The following is a 16,570-nucleotide window of genomic DNA, read 5'->3' as shown; positions in this document are numbered from 1 at the left end:
AAAATGATTGTTTACATTGCTGTCGTCGTCAGCTGATCAAAACACGTCGATGCTCCAAATCATGGCACATTTTTCTACTGCCCTCTACCGGTTTTATATGTAATACTCGGCCTTATCTGTAAAGGCAATCCAGAGAAGACAATCTCACATTTATTGAAATAGTAATCAGTCCTTGCTACAGTAAAACTCTTGCTATGTATGTGGCTTTTACAATAGCAGCATCAAGCTGACATGAACTGATTGTTAAAATGTGAAAGTTACAACACAAAACTAAAGCACAAGAGGGCGCTATGACTCCATTCCCATTCACTGTTGATGACAGGAAGACCCTATTCCCAGTTGCTGATGAAAGAGAAGAGTAATTTAAAGATGGCGGAGTGCATGGCAGCACGTTTGACCGCGCAAGAGAACCAGATAGAGCTTCTCACTCGGGAATTTAGCCTCCTACGAGACGGGCTAAATGGTGTTCCAGAGGTCGCCAGCATTCTCGCCAGTTCTCCGGAGCTGGAGAGCTTACGGAGCGAGAATGAGAAGCTCAAATTTCGTCTCGTGCACCTCCGCCAGGGTCTCCAGGAAGAACTCGCCCTGGAGGGACAGGGCAAGGGGGGCACCAACAAAGGCCAGGAGAAGAAGACAGGGAAAGAACAACAACAGCCAAATAACCGCAATTATGATAATAATAAGGTAGCTAGCTAACCACCTTAGTGCATGTAAATTGTGTGGCTGTTGTATGTGACCTGTAGCTTGCTGTCCTAGTCCAGCCAGTAGCTTCCATGGCTACAGTCATAATTATGCCTAAACCCCGCCCATTTATACAATTATCTTAACATTTGATTTTTAACCTAACCACGCTGCCAACCTTTTGCCTCCCCTGCCCCTGGTCTCGAAATAGGTTGACAGCTCTGGGTGTAGTCCCCTGAACATGCTTATGGAATATCATATGGATATAAGACAACAGTTATTTATTGTGGTTTACACTAAGTGGAATGTCAATGACAATATTTGCATGTTTTTGCTCACCTATAAACCAAACTTTTGATTTTTAACCTCTGTGCAGGCAGAAACCCATGAGACCAAACCTGTTGTTGATAAGAACAACAAGAAGGAGAAACCAGAGAAGGCACAGGGAGGGGGTGGTGGCAGAGAGGTAATGATTAGGAACATTACCTCCCAAAGGTCCAATATCCCATACATCTATTCTAGAAGTCCCATGCATGCAATCAAGCGTTCCTTCAAACTTGTGCAATATCCTTACCAATACCCAAATAATTCACCCCAGTTTCTTTCCATAAGTTCCTATAAATCACCATGTTACTCTTTCCAGCTGAAACCGTGGCCTGGCTACATCTCAGAGCGCATGCAGCTGTATGAGGAGCTGAAAAAGGAGAGCGATGCTCTGCTGGCCAGGAGAGCTGCAGACAGCCAGCCCATCACTGTGGAGCTGCCAGATGGACGTAGGGTGGAGGGTCAGACCTGGGTCACTACCCCCTACCAGCTGGCCTGTGGCATCAGGTGAGGGATCTGGAGCTTATCTTGGACCATGATATCCTTGTCCCATATCTTTTTTGTGCTGTGCAGTCAACTCCTATGGCAATTGTCATGGCAAAAACGTCCGTAGAAGTTGGCAGCATAGACAAATCTGGGACAAGGAGGATCATGATGTTACTTGGAGACATCAGTTGCACCCCTCTGTCTTTGCCATTGTTTGTATCAGCACATGAGCACTATGTGGTGATGGTGGTATATCGTATTTCTCTCAGTCAGGGCCTGGCTGACAATGCAGTGATTTCCCAGGTGAATGGGGACCTGTGGGACCTGGATAGACCTCTGGAGAAGAGCTGCTCACTGGAGATCCTGCGCTTTGACAATGATGATGCCCAGGCTGTGAGTATTTTTATTTTATTTTTTTATTTCACTTTTATTTAACCAGGTAGGCTAGTTGAGAACAAGTTCTCATTTGCAACTGCGACCTGGCCAAGATAAAGCATAGCAGTGTGAACAGACAACAACACAGAGTTACACATGGAGTAAACAATAAACAAGTCAATAACATGGTAGAAAAAAAGAGAATCTATATACAATGTGTGCAAAAGGCATGAGGAGGTAGGCAATAAATAATAATTACAATTTAGCAGATTAACACTGGAGTGATAAATCATCAGATGATCATGTGCAAGTAGAGATACTGGTGTGCAAAAGAGCAGAAAAGTAAACAAATAAAAACAGTATGGGGGTGAGGTAGGTAAATTGGGTGGGCTATATACCGATGGACTATGTACAGCTGCAGCGATCGGTTAGCTGCTCAGATAGCAGATGTTTAAAGTTGTTGAGGGAGATAAAAGTCTCCAACTTCAGAGATTTTTGCAATTCGTTCCAGTCGCAGGCAGCAGAGAACTGGAAGGAAAGGCGGCCAAATGAGGTTTTGGCTTTAGGGATGATCAGTGAGATACACCTGTTGGAGCGTGTGCTACGGGTGGGTGTAGCCATCGTGACCAGTGAACTGAGATAAGGCGGCACTTTACCTAGCATAGCCTTGTAGATGACCTGGAGCCAGTGGGTCTGACGACGAACATGTAGCGAGGGCCAGCCGACTAGGACATACAGGTCGCAGTGGTGGGTCGTATAAGGTGCTTTAGTAACAAAACGGATGGCACTGTGATAAACTGCATCCAGTTTGCTGAGTAGAGTATTGGAAGCTATTTTGTAGATGACATCGCCGAAGTCGAGGATCGGTAGGATAGTCAGTTTTACTAGGGTAAGTTTGGCGGCGTGAGTGAAGGAGGCTTTGTTGCGAAATAGAAAGCCGACTCTAGATTTGATTTTGGATTGGAGATGTTTGATATGAGTCTGGAAGGAGAGTTTGCAGTCTAGCCAGACACCTAGGTATTTATAGGATGTCCACATATTCTAGGTCGGAACCGTCCAGGGTGGTGATGCTAGTCGGGCGTGCGGGTGCAGGCAGCGAACGGTTGAAAAGCATGCATTTGGTTTTACTAGCGTTTTAAGAGCAGTTGGAGGCCACGGAAGGAGTGTTGTATGGCATTGAAGCTCGTTTGGAGGTTAGATAGCACAGTGTCCAAGGAAGGGCCAGAAGTATACAGAATGGTGTCGTCTGCGTAGAGGTGGATCAGGGAATCGCCCGCAGCAAGAGCAACATCATTGATATATACAGAGAAAAGAGTCGGCCCGAGAATTGAACCCTGTGGTACCCCCATAGAGACTGCCAGAGGACCGGACAACATGCCCTCCGATTTGACACACTGAACTCTGTCTGCAAAGTAGTTGGTGAACCAGGCAAGGCAGTCATTAGAAAAACCGAGGCTACTGAGTCTGCCGATAAGAATATGGTGATTGACAGAGTCGAAAGCCTTGGCCAGGTCGATGAAGACGGCTGCACAGTACTGTCTTTTATCGATGGCGGTTATGATATCGTTTAGTACCTTGAGCGTGGCTGAGGTGCACCCGTGACCGGCTCGGAAACCGGATTGCACAGCGGAGAAGGTACGGTGGGATTCGAGATGGTCAGTGATCTGTTTGTTGACTTGGCTTTCGAAGACCTTAGATAGGCAGGGCAGGATGGATATAGGTCTGTAACAGTTTGGGTCCAGGGTGTCTCCCCCTTTGAAGAGGGGGATGACCGCGGCAGCTTTCCAATCCTTGGGGATCTCAGATGATACGAAGGAGAGGTTGAACAGGCTGGTAATAGGGGGTGCGACAATGGCGGCGGACAGTTTCAGAAATAGGGGGTCCAGATTGTCAAGCCCAGCTGATTTGTATGGGTCCAGGTTTTGCAGCTCTTTCAGAACATCTGCTATCTGGATTTGGGTAAAGGAGAAGCTGGGGAGGCTTGGGCGAGTAGCAGCGGGGGGGGGGGCGGAGCTGTTGGCCAAGGTTGGAGTCGCCAGGAGGAAGGCATGGCCAGCCGTTGAGAAATGCTTGTTGAAGTTTTCGATTATCACGGATTTATCGGTGGTGACTGTTACCTAGCCTCAGTGCAGTGGGCAGCTGGGAGGAGGTGCTCTTGTTCTCCATGGACTTAACAGTATCCCAGAACTTTTTGGAGTTAGAGCTACAGGATGCAAATTTCTGCTTTAAAAAGCTGGCCTTTGCTTTCCTGACTGACTGCGTGTATTGGTTCCTGACTTCCCTGAACAGTTGCATATCGCGGGGACTCTTCGATGCTATTGCAGTTCGCCACAGGATGTTTTTGTGCTGGTCGAGGGCAGTCAGGTCTGGAGTGAACCAAGGGCTATATCTGTTCTTAGTTCTGCATTTTTGAACGGAGCATGCTTGTCTAAGATGGTGAGGAAGTAACTTTTTAAAGAATGACCAGGCATCCTCAACTGACGGGATGAGGTCAATATCCTTCCAGGGTACCCGGGCCAGGTCGATTAGAAAGGCCTGCTCGCAGAAGTGTTTTAGGGAGCGTTTGACAGTGATGAGGGGTGGTCGTTTGACCGCGGACCCGTAGCGGATACAGGCAATGAGGCAGTGATCGCTGAGATCTTGATTGAAGACAGCAGAGGTGTATTTGGAGGGCAAGTTGGTCAGGATAATGTCTATGAGGGTGCCCATGTTTACGAATTTAGGGTTGTACCTGGTGGGTTCCTTGATGATTTGTGTGAGATTGAGGGCATCTAGCTTAGATTGTAGGACTGCCGGGGTGTTAAGCATATCCCAGTTTAGGTCACCTAACAGAACAAACTCTGAAGCTAGATGGGGGGCGATCAATTCACAGATGGTGTCCAGGGCACAGCTGGGAGCTGAGGGGGGTCGGTAGCAGGCGGCAACAGTGAGAGACTAATTTCTGGAGAGATGAATTTTTAAAATTAGAAGTTCGAACTGTTTGGGCATAGACCTGGAAAGTATGACAGCACTTTGCAGGCTATCTCTGCAGTAGATTGCAACCCCTCCCCCTTTGGCAGTTCTATCTTGACGGAAAGTGTTATAGTTGGGTATGGAAATCTCAGAATTTTTGGTGGCCTTCCTAAGCCAGGATTCAGACACGGCAAGGACATCAGGGTTGGCAGAGTGTGCTAAAGCGGTGAGTAAGACAAACTTAGGGAGGAGGCTTCTGATGTTGACATGCATGAGACCAAGGCTTTTTCGATCACAGAAGTCAACAAATGAGGGTGCCTGGGGACATGCAGGGCCTGGGTTTACCTCCACATCACCCGAGGAACAGAGGAGTAGTAGGATGAGGGTGCGGCTAAAGGCTATCAAAACTGGTCGCCTAGAGCGTTGGGGACAAGGAATAAAAGGAGCAGATTTATGGGCGTGGTAGATTAGATTCTGGGCATAATGTGCAGACAGGGGTATGGTGGGGCACGGGTACAGCGGAGGCAAGCCCAGGCACTGGGTGATGATAAGAGAGGTTGTATCTCTGGACATGCTGGTCACAATGGGTGAGGTCACCGCATGTGTGGGAGGTGGGACAAAGGAGGTATCAGAGGTACGGGGAGTGGAACTACGGGCTCCATTGCAAACCAAAACAATGATAACTAGCCTGAACAACAGTATACAAGGCATATTGATATTTGAGAGAGACATACAGTAAGGCATAAAGTAATTGCAGGTCTTGATTGGGAGAGCTAGCTAAAACAACAGGTGAGATAACAGCAGCTAGTCAGCTAACACAGCAACAGCAGGTAAAATGGCGATGACTAGGCAGAGAGGGTCGGATTAACTACACACAGAGCCTGAGTTAAAACACAGAGCCGACAGATAAAACACAAATAAACAGAATGGAGTACCGTGAATTAATGGACAGTCCAGCAGGCATCAGCTATGTAGCCAAGTGATCATAGTGTCCAGGGGGCAGCCATAGATGGAGCAGGGAAGCCGCCACTACGCTAGCACGCAGCGTTTAAAGTTAGTAGCCCGGGGGTGGTCTGCTCAGATGGAGGCCGGTTGAGGGCACAGCGGATGGGGTATTCGTCGGCAGACCAGACGTGGTGGTGCGGCGGGGCGCCGTGTCGACAGAGAATCCAAGCCAGATGGCGAAAGAGGTATTGTAGAATTTTGTTTGCTAACTGGTGCTAGCTTCGTGGCAGTGGCGCTAGCTGCAAGCTAGCTGTGAGGATCAGAAGTAGTGGCTCAGGGATTACGGCAGGAATCCTGCGTTGTTGTGGAGAGACAGTCCGATGCTGGTAAATTGGTGAGTAATATCCAGGCTAATAACAGGGCTGGTGTCTGTGCAGAAGGTAAAAGCTGCTAGCAGTGGCTAAAAATGACTAAATAGCTTGTAGCTGATTAGCTGGTTAGCTACTGGAGGTTCTTGAATGGGGTATTCGTACCAGAATGTGTTCCAAAGTTAAAAAATAATAGCGATTCCGTATCACATTGGGTGAGGTAGGTTACCGGAAGGTATAATCGAATTAAAAATCGAAAAGAGACAGAATTTTTTTTTAAATATATACGAAAAATACAAAAGTACACGAGAGGACGAAACAAAACACGCCTACACTGCTACGCCATATAATGTGCCCTCTCGGCTATCATACTCTCTAATCTCTATAGTCTTTGTTCTTGGAGGTAGTAACAGAGATGTTTCCGCTCCTTGTTTCAGGTGTACTGGCACTCCAGTGCTCACATCCTTGGTGAGGCCATGGAGCGTTTCTATGGAGGCTGTCTGTGTTATGGACCACCCATTGAGAATGGCTTCTACTATGACATGTTCCTTGATGGACCCCAGTAAGCATCTATCATTGTTAAGAAAAAATAAGCTTACAGTCTCCTTTATAAAGTAATGAGCAGAAATGATACAGAGCTGGTGTAGTGAGTAGCCTATGACAGGTGTGTTGTTACTGAGGGTTCTGTTTGACCTGTGTCCTCTCCTGGCCAGGGGTGTGTCGAGTACAGAGTTTGAGTACCTGGAGGCGCTGTGCAAGTCTGTGGTGAAGGAGAAACAGCCCTTCGAGAGGCTGGAGGTCAGCAAGGAGACCCTACTGAAGATGTTCAAGGTGAGATGAGAAGACCTGTACACTACATTGGCATCTCTCCACCCTCTGGTGAAAGATTGTAGCTCGATTATATAATGTGTTATAGATGTTTCTTTTTCATTGGGGTTGTGAGTAGATTGGCAGCAATTGGTATTTATTTTTTTCCTATCTGTTTGCGTCCATATTTTCAGTACAACAAATTCAAGTGTCGCATTCTGAATGAGAAAGTCACCACACCCACTACAACAGTCTACAGGTAAGCAGCTCTTGATGTTTAGTTGTAAATCACATTATTTGGTGTACAGAAACTATTCAGAAGACTAGTTTAACATGTTGGTGAATTTGAAGAACAAAAATAGGACTGCACTCTGGTAAATTAACTTAAATTGACATTTTTATTGCTGCATGAAAGTTGCGGGTATGAGCCCTTCAACGTGCAAGGCAATAGCAATCAATGTCACACCAACAAGACCACACAGGTGGGCATAATTATAAATTCAGCCAGTATTGGCCCAATCAAGAGATCCCAGCAGAGGGAGCTGTGGGGGAAACATGACAATCAAATAAAGATCTATAGACACACAATACAAATACATGATGTCATTACCTAAATATTTGGCATATTTATAACCTAGTACAAAAAAAAACAAGATAAAGACCATTCCTCATTAAGGCCTGCTGGGGCAAGAGTGGCCAAGCGGTCTATCCAATATGTCTCATTGGAGAGGTAATTGATCCCTATCTCCTATCCTATGTGGCGCTTTCACCAATTCAATGCCCATATAACGTAAGGCACTTAGTTCATGATTATGGCTGTTGAAATTTCTGGCAACAGGTAATTTTTTTCTCTCCATGGTTGCGAATGGAGCTCTTATGCTCATATCCTTGTCTTAAGTTCCTGTTTGGTCTTACCCACAACATTAAAGTCACAGGAACACACTTAAGTAGATATACAACATATTTTGTGTTACATGTTATTCTACCTCAAACCTTTATCCTCCCACTCGAATGGGGATGGATAAGAGAGTTCCCTCTGATCATGGCATAACAGTGGACAGTTGTGACAAGGAAACTGCCATCAGGAATGATAGACATGAAATGCAATGCTTTTTTTATTAGGCAAATCTGACCGTACTAAACAATCCCGTAAATTTGAGTGTCTCTTATAGCAAAACCTCGGGAGGGATTCAAATGCTTTACCAAAGCTGGGGTCGCTGTGTAATATGTGACAATGTCTATTAACCACTTCCTTGATCGACCTTGAAATGGAACTGAAGGTGGACACAAAAGTTAAGATGGAGGAGAGGGATTCCTTTGACGTGGTTGCAATAATGCATTCCACTCAGTTTGTCTTACTTAACGGAATTGTCCAATAATTCTTCTTTATACCCTCTTGTTTTGAATCCTTCACATAAATCTTTGGAATGTACATCAAATTCTAAATCAGTCACAAATGTGCCTAATGCGAAGGATTTGTCTATAATATATTATGGTAAACTGCTTTTTGAATGAATTTGAAGACCCTCACTGGTCCATGCCCTGCTAAAATGAGTTATCTACTGTTTTAGATGTGGGCCTCTGACCTGTGTCGTGGGCCCCATGTAAGACACACAGGAAAGATTAAAGCCTTGAAGATCTACAAGGTATGTGATGCACACACAGACTACAATATCCAATCACTTCTTAAGGTGAAAAACAATGTCATAGTATCTCCTCTCCACTCCTTTCCTGTAATATCGACAGAACTCTTCTACGTACTGGGAGGGCCGTTCGGACATGGAGACCCTGCAGCGTATCTACGGCATCTCCTTCCCAGACTCCAAGATGCTGAAGGAGTGGGAACGCTTTCAGGAGGAGGCTAGGAACAGAGACCATCGGAAGATTGGAAAGGTCAGTCCTCACTGTGGGGGGGTCACTTTGGGGGTTGACTGAGGAAGACGACTAGTTGGTTTAGGTGTTTGGTTTTCTAAACACAGCCATTGAAATAGACCCTCAATTAATATAATGATATAATATGTTCATATATACTGAACAAAAATATAAATGCAACAATTTCAAAGTTATTGTTGAATTACATTTCATATAAGGAAATCGGTCAATTGAAATAATTGAATTATGTCCTAATCTATGGATTTCACATGACTGGGCAGGGGCGCAGCCATGGGTGTGACTGGGAGGGCAGAGGTCCACGAACTGGCCCAGCCATCAAAATATTTTTTCCCCCACAAAAGGGCTTCATTACAGACAAATACTTTTTGGGGATATTTTATGTCAACTCATGAAATATAGGACCAGCACTTTACATGTTGCGTTTTTATATTTTTGTTCTGTTTATTTTAGCGGTCACTTTTATCCAAAGTGAGTTACAGAACTGTCAACATTGAAAGTGACAAATCACTCTAATTTACTCTGTATTTTACAAACAGACCTAAAGGCGTCAGCAAGCTTCAGTTCGCCTGGTGGCTAGACCTTCGCTTGGAAAATGAGAAAAAAGTGGAAATAGTACTGTTTGGCCATTTTGAGACTCCGTAGCCAGTATACACCTCAAAATAGTCCGAATTAATCTAAGAAAACTAAAGAAATCTGTTAATTAATTTTGACGTTTTTGCCGAGGAAATCTTAGTCGCGCAATTTTACATCTAACTAAGATGCTTTGGTGCAGTATTTCTCAATGAAAAAATGTACATGAAAACGAGTCATCTCTAGTTGAATGACAACAAAGACTTTATTGAAGAATCCCTAAAGTTGACCACTCATGGACGAAGGGGCGTATACTTTGGCTTTCGAAGTTCGGCTGCCCTCGAAAAAATTTTGTGTGCCCGAACAGCCGAAAAAACCCTTACCGAAGTCCAAAACGAACAAAAACATAATGTCTTCATAATATATGCACAAACTCTTCGGAACTGTTTAGACTGGGAAGTATGTGGACGCTTTAAGCTCTGTGTGCTTACTGTTGTTGCTTGGTTGTTCCTGTGGGGGGTGCTGTGTGTCTAACTGCATGATGTATCAGTGAGTCATACTATGTGAGCTCCAGCTGGTCCTCAGGCAGGCAGAATCTATCCTCCCTGCGGGAGACACAGATGGCAGCAACCCCACGGCCCAGCCACAACTGATTACAACACAACACTGATCTCTATATTAAACCATGGACTCACTGCTGCTTTTATTTTCATTGTTGTTATCCAGGGGGACAAAGTCTAAAGTAATTTTTAAACATGTTACTCCTATGATGGTGTGATCCTTTTCATTTAGAAGTTGAAGGTTTAGAAGTAGAGGACATGTCTGTGGGTGTCGTTCATGGACAGATTTGCTGTCGTTTGATTTAACATGTTCCCCACAGAGAGGAGGAGCTGCCTCACTATCTGTAACTGTCAATCTGTGAAGTCTTTGAGCTTACACTATGTCTCTACTGTACAACAGGAACTGTTTTTTTTCCATGACCTGAGCCCTGGCAGCTGCTTCTTCCTCCCGCGTGGAGCCTACCTGTACAACACACTCACTGACTTCATCAGGGTAAGACGAGACCAACCAGCCTCAACCACCTACACCTGATCACAGCCAAAAGGCAGAGAAGCAATCCGTCCATCTTCTGCCAAGATACAACATTACCCACCTGTAGAATTCCCAATTACAGCATGTTCATGGACTACTTTGGTGCTTTATAACCATAGTAACCGAAAGGATGCTGAAGTTAAGTACCACTCAGTCTTGCTGTGATCTGGTGAATGTGCTTTGCAGGAGGAATACTGTAGAAGAGGTTTCCAGGAGGTGGCCTCTCCTAACATCTATAACAGTAAGCTGTGGGAGACTTCAGGCCACTGGCAGCACTACAGCGACAACATGTTCTCCTTCCCAGTGGAGCAGGACAACTTTGCACTGAAGCCCATGAACTGTCCCGGACACTGGTAGGTACATTCGTTGGTTATTGGGACGATTTCCCGGACACGTGTCAAGCCTGGTCCTGGACAAAAACAACAACTCCGTGGCCTTGTGGTTAGTGCCCTCCCTGAGATTGGAAGGTTCAGTTTAATCCCCGGCCAAGTTATACCAAAAACTGTAAAAATGGGACCCAATGTGTCTGCTTGGAACTCAGCATTAGGAGATAAATTGGGGGTAAGGCCCCGCCATAGACTAGCGTAGTCTCCATTGCGTGTACTTCTACATCAAGCTGCCTCAATATCGCAATATCTATCAGGGAAATATCCATGGCTATAATAGCTACAAACCTTTAATTACATTGATTTCTCCTGCAGAAACAGGAGATGCAAGGCTACTTGATTACTTACTAGACTAAAAACCATGCTCAATGGAGAATATCCAATGAAATAACTTTACTACAATACTAGGCTTAACCTTTGTCTGGGAAAGGTGTTATGTTATTGTTATTGGTTAATATGAAGATATGATGGTTTATAAGGAAGGGACTTTCAAAGCATTTATGTAACCTTAACTACTCCCATTGCTTCAACTGCATATCTTCTCATCCATCACCCTCTTTTTCCGTCTACCTTCTTCTCCTGGATCCTCCCATCCTCTTCTTCCTCAGTCTGATGTTCAGCCACAGACCTCGGTCGTGGAGGGAGCTGCCTCTGAGACTGGCTGATTTCGGGGTGCTCCATAGGAACGAGCTATCAGGGACACTCACCGGCCTTACGAGGGTGCGCCGCTTCCAACAGGATGATGCTCACATCTTCTGCACCATGGAACAGGTAGGTGACCAGACCAGCTATGGATATTGAAGAGGAACATCTTATTAAAGTAGCTACGTACCAGGGTTGGGGTCAATTTCAAATCAGGAAGTAAATGGACTGTTCCAATTTTCATAATTTCTTCTTGAAATGGAATTGACCCTATCCCTGCTGGGTACTTAACAACCTCGCCATTCAGATGACCCCTCTGTATTCCCTTTCTCTCTCCTGCAGATTGAGTCTGAGATGAAGGGCTGTCTGGACTTCCTCCGCTGTGTCTATGACGTCTTTGGCTTCTCTTTCCAGCTGCACCTTTCAACCCGTCCAGAGAAGTACCTAGGAGATATCGCTGTCTGGAACCAGGCTGAGAAGGTACAATTAAACATGCGTGTCCATAAAATATTATTGAAATGTCGCGTAAGGAAACACCATTTTTAAGAAAGAATGACTTGCACGAAATGAACCAGGATATATTTTAATTGTATGTTAATTGATTCCCTCTGTTTGAAAGCAACTGGAGAACAGCCTGAATGAGTTTGGGGAGCCATGGAAACTAAACCCCGGAGACGGTGCTTTCTATGGACCCAAGGTTTGTATTACAGCAGCTGATATTTCCTTGCTATATATATTTTTTACCCCTGCAATTAAATAAGGTCTAGAATTCTCAGGAAATCAATGTAATTAAAGGTTTGTAGCTATTATAGCCATGGATATTTCCCTGATAGATATTGCATTCCCCCTTCAATGAAATATGGTCTAAAACTCTCAGGAAGGAAAACCATGTAATACTTTTGTTGTGCCATTTCAGATTGACATTAAGATCAAAGATGCTATTGGCCGGTATCATCAATGTGCAACCATTCAGCTGGACTTCCAGCTTCCCATCCGCTTTAACCTGACCTTTGTAGGGTGAGTGAGTCACCTAATCAAACTAGTCGTGACACAGTGCTGAGTCTGTATCCTGTTATAGGAAGCAAGATTAGTCATTAATCCCTCCTTCAATACGAGTTCTCACCTGAATACTTTGTACTAGACAGTTGATTTAAAAGTCCTTTAAAGTTGGATTTTTAATGAGGTAGAGAACATTATGAAGCTCTGTAAACAACTATAAATTATTTTCAAAAATATGTTTGACCGGTAAGACATCTCGATGAGACTAACTTCTACAAATAAGGTTGAATAAATAATGGTTAAATACGTAGTTATATTTGAGCATGAAGTGGTGCTGTGACTGATATTGATGTTGAATCCTGTGGCATGCAGGAAGGACGGGGATGACAAAGCGAGACCGGTCATCATCCACAGAGCCATCCTGGGATCAGTAGAGAGGATGATCGCTATCCTCACTGAGAACTACGGAGGGAAATGGTGAGTAGCAAAGAGGACCAATGAATTTGTTGAGTGTTACATAAGATGCAATCATAGACTGGAAAATAAGTCATGTATATAGATGTTTTTTCTGCCCTTAAATGTCTTAATTATGTCTATATATAGTGTTTTTATTTGCTACTTATCCAGCCCATATTGTGTTTCTTCTCCAGGCCCCTCTGGCTGTCCCCACGTCAGGTGATGTTTGTACCTGTCAACCCTACCTGTGAAGAATATGCCAGGAGGGTAATCCGAGCCTTCTATTTCTCAAACTTGTCTTCCTTTCATATTTCTACAGTTTATGATCAGGGCCGGATTAAGAAATCATAGGCCCTCCCCCTTCCCGGCACATCATTTTCTGTAAACAAATCTGTGTGCCAAGATGCAAATTCAATGCGTGGGAAATTTAGTGTTGAAGAAAAAGCCTCTTTATAATAAAGTCAGAACGTTTGTCATGTGGTATAGGCTACAATTGAGCAGAGGTGTTTTTAGAATTTCCATACAGTGATTTAAAAAATAAAAAATAATTCAGGGTCCGAAAAAAATCGTCCTTTTACATGACAGAAGACAGCTGAATCTTTTTTAATACCACACAAATGACCAAAATGAGTGGCTACTCTGACAAACTGAGATCAATCTGGTCTTGAATTCAAACAATAACCCAGGCCAGTGAAGCGACACATTGGAGGAAATAAATAAATAAAGTAGGCTTCTAAATAACATGTCCAGTGACTCAACTAATGAAGATTAAACCATAAGCTACTCACGGTGATTGGCTATTGCCATGACGAGCACATCGGCTATCTCAAGATGAGCTACTTTGAAAAACAGTGCTGCTGTTCACAAACAATTAGGAGTTGTTGAGAATCATTTGTTTCTATTGGTTCTACAGATTAGTCTTCTCTTTTCAGCAGTAGGCAAACTGTACGTTTTTCCAGCAATTGTATTTTGAAATCTGCAAAAGGCAAACCGACAGCTGCAACCAACCATAGAAATATAATCCATAGATGGCAGTTCCCATTAGTCAGAACTGGCATCCATTGCTAGTGTACCCATGAGTTTAACAGTCAAATTGCCAGGGTAAGAGGTTACAAAGCCCTTCTATGGATTATATGTCTATGGCCACAATGCAAAAAGCTGTATATTTGGTGCGCATGCTGTCCAAACTGCAGCCTTCCTGACTGTAGGCATACCGGTAAATACCAAAATAAAGGAAACACTTCAGTAAACAAGGGATTCATAGTATATGATATGGTGTGGGGTGCAGTTTCTTGGCATGGTTTAGGTCCACTTGTAAAATCTATGCCAAGGCGCATTGAAGCTGTTCTGGCAGCTCATGGTGGCGCAACACACTTAAGACACTTTATGTTGGTGTTTCCTTTATTTTGGCATGTGATAAAAATAAATACTGTTATTTTTTTTAAAACTATTGATCCTCTATGGCTAAATTATGCTCTGGTGTATTTTAAAACATTGAGAGCAGCTCCTGTGGTTGGATAAAGTATAATTTAAAGAAAGAAAAAATAGGGGCGTGGACCAGTCAGTATCTGGTGTGACCACCATTTGCCTCATCCAGTGCGACACATCTCCTTTGCATAGAGTTAATCAGGCAGTTGATTGTGGCCTGTGGAATGTTGTCCCAGTCCTCTTCAATGGCTGTGCGAAGTTGTGGGATCTGGAACACTGTCGTACACATAGATCCAGAGCATCTCATACATGCTCAGTGGGTGAGTATGCAGGCCATGGAAGGCCTTTTGTCCCCAGTACAAGGTGGACCTGTGTAATGATCATGCTGTTTAATCAGCTTCTGTCAGGTGGATCAATTATCTTGGCAAAGGATAAATACTAACAGGGATGTACAAAATTTGAGAGAAACTTTTTGTGCGTATGGAAAATGTCTTGATCTTTTATTTCAGCTCGTGAAACATGGGACCAACACTTTATATGTAGCGTCTTGTATTTTTCTTCAGTGTGATTTAAAAAAAAAAAATTTATACTATTACGGGCTTGGGCCCTGCCCTGACTCACGCAATTGACCAGTCACATTTATTTATTTATGCAGTTACCCAATAAAGGCAGGGTCCCCCAGTTACCCACATGGGCCCCTTACCACCTCTCCCATCTGATGATTAGCAGAGCGGCAGCAGCAGGCTGTCAACACTTATTGAGAGCGGGCTGATGAGTCCTATTGTGGTTGGCGGTTGTAGTAAATATTTTTACAAAATTATGCATGTATAATATATTCAGTATATTTTCTTTGTTTTTTTGTAAAAAATATATTTGCCTCTTGGGCCCCAGGGGCTTCAGCCCCGGGAAGCCCCTGAATTAAGCTGGCCCTGTTCATGATGCTGCACATTCATCATTGTCTATCATTATATAAACCTGCATGTCTGTTGCCAGTTCCATTTTATCAGTTCATCTTTGTCATTTTTTATGAATTTGTTTTTACTGAGTGGTAATTCTGTCGTTCAGATGTGTAAACAGTTTGTGGAGGCTGGATTCATGGCAGACGCTGATCTCGACTCCAGTTGCCTCCTAAACAAGAAGATCCGCAATGCCCAGTTAGCCCAGTACAACTTCATCCTGGGTAAGAAGGATTACTATAGTAGATTTCTTTTGCCATTCATAAATCCCCTCAAATATTTTCAGATTTTTTTTCAGCTGCCAAAAACATGATTGTACTCATCACTACTGAAATGTTGTTGAAAATGTGAATGTGTTAGGGCAGCTGTGTGTGTTGTGATTTGGCAGTGTGGGAACTGTGAGCTACTTTGTGCTTTGTGTCTTGGCAGTGGTCGGTGAGAAAGAGAAGCTGACTAACAGCGTGAACGTACGTACGAGGGACAACAAGGTTCATGGAGAGCTGTCTGTTTCTGAGGTGCTGGCTCGCCTTTCCCTGTTGAAAGAGTCACGCTGCCGGAATGCTGAGGAGGAGTTCTGAGGAGAGATGGGGTGTTTCATGACAGAATTTTCTTTCACAAAAGAAGAACAAAATAGACATTTTATGTGAATGCAAGAGGTCTGTGTTGGAAGTATAAACATGGAAAGGGGTAGATCAAATGTTTTGACATGTTTGAAAATATAAAATATTTTCTACTCACTTGACAGACCCTTTCTGTATTTTGAGTAGTTTAATATGTATGTTTCTTTGATTGTCTAATCAATTTGAAATAATAGTGCAGGAAGTGAGAGACAATATTGGGGATCATGTATTTGGTACAGTAGTGCAGGGTTTCCTAAACTTGTTTTTTTGCCCTAGCACCACACAGCTGATTCAAATAAGTTGGTTATTTGAATCAGCTGTGTAGTGCTGTGCCAAAAACCAAAACGTGCACCCATGGGGTGTAGTGTATGAAAGACCATGCAAGAATATATATATTTTTTAACACTAATCTGAAGGATAGAATGTGGATGAAAGAAGATGTCATGAGAATGTTATTTATTGGGTTGTTGAAAGGTTGCAATGTAAGCCAAATAACACTTTTGGGAAATATTAAATAAAATCATGAAGTAGCTCTGTCCTCTTGTTGGATTGTATCTTGGAATAAAATATTGCCTCAACGTTTTGCCTCC

At 43.7% G+C, this 16,570-nt stretch overlaps 1 pseudogene; it reads left to right on the top strand.

Moving 5' to 3' along the window:
* The first annotated feature begins 358 nt into the window (after positions 1 to 358).
* Positions 359 to 16,512, top strand: LOC120025282 (annotated as a pseudogene).
* The last annotated feature ends 58 nt before the right edge of the window (positions 16,513 to 16,570 follow it).

This window comes from Salvelinus namaycush, chromosome 30, assembly GCF_016432855.1.
Source record: "Salvelinus namaycush isolate Seneca chromosome 30, SaNama_1.0, whole genome shotgun sequence".
Lineage (NCBI taxonomy): Eukaryota > Metazoa > Chordata > Actinopteri > Salmoniformes > Salmonidae > Salvelinus > Salvelinus namaycush.
Note: the sequence above shows the minus strand (reverse complement) of the source record. Positions and strands in the feature narration are given on the sequence as shown.